The 1,058-nt window shown below is 37.4% G+C and overlaps 1 non-coding gene across 1 annotated transcript; it reads left to right on the top strand.

Moving 5' to 3' along the window:
• Window positions 1-30: 30 nt before the first annotated feature.
• Window positions 31-1,058, top strand: LOC101296624. Its single transcript, XR_185422.1, has 2 exons — window positions 31-237; window positions 939-1,058. It is a non-coding gene; the product is annotated as an uncharacterized LOC101296624 (transcript).

Below are 1,058 nucleotides of genomic sequence, written 5' to 3'. Positions count from 1 at the left end.
CGTTATCAGATGAGATCAATGTAACGTTGATGACATAGTGAGCATTGAGTTGAATGTCTGTGATACCCAACCGAGCTGCCTTGGAGGTGGGAATAATGAGTTTATCTTTCAGGAAGACTAGATAATCTTGCCTCAAGTTACTGTGCACTAAGAGCTCTTATTGATTCATGTAAATCACCTGTTGATTTATCAAGTGAGCATGCTATACGCATGGTTGCTTTATTTGACAATGAAGAGGTATATCCATCTTCTCAGCTTCTCTAATAGCATGAAGTTTACTTTATGTGGTGTGGATCCTAGTATTTACTTTTTAATTTGAGTTTTGTTGAGTGTCTCTTGGGATAATTTCCGTTGCCTTGTATATTCTCCGTGTTATGAGAAACTAGTATTAATAAATCAATCATCCCTTATTGCAAATACCAGAATTATTTGATGGACTAATTGTATATATGTATGTGTACACACACACACACACACGCCAGTCTAAAACGGACATCATCCCCTCAACCATCATTGATCACGTTGACTTCACCATGCAGTTATTGTAACCTACAATGCAAGTTTTTTTTAGAGGATGAACTAAGGTTTCAAATCATGACCAGACATTCCAAAACTATCTAGTAGGAGTTGGAGAATATATTATTTTGAGGTTGTAAAATTCCATGTCGTACTGTTTTTTTCACTCCACATTATTATTTTCGTATATAGGTGTCATGGACAGCTTGTAAGCGCATATTAATTATCTAAAACTTGGGTTTTCAACCGAGGTTTTTCATTATCAGTGTACCCAGTTCTTTCTAAGGGACAATGGGAGGGACAATCCCACTTGCTACTTTACTTACATCTGCAGTTGCCTATTGATGACTTTCATGTAATAATCTCTTGCCCTCAAAGCCAGTATATGTAACAAATTATTCTTACTGTTTAGGTGGGTTCAGGATCAATTCAGGGTGCTGGTGCTCCAACTATGTTTCAGGCTATGAGACGCATAATTAGTTGCTTAGCTGAAAAGTACGTTGGTGAAGGTTCCTTTGAGCGTGCAATACGCCAATCATTCC

The sequence above is a fragment of the Fragaria vesca genome, unplaced genomic scaffold (genome assembly GCF_000184155.1).
Source record: "Fragaria vesca subsp. vesca unplaced genomic scaffold, FraVesHawaii_1.0 scf0511219, whole genome shotgun sequence".
In the NCBI taxonomy this organism is placed as follows: domain Eukaryota; kingdom Viridiplantae; phylum Streptophyta; class Magnoliopsida; order Rosales; family Rosaceae; genus Fragaria; species Fragaria vesca.
The sequence above is the reverse complement of the archived record's forward strand: the minus strand, read 5'-3'. Positions and strand labels throughout refer to the sequence as shown.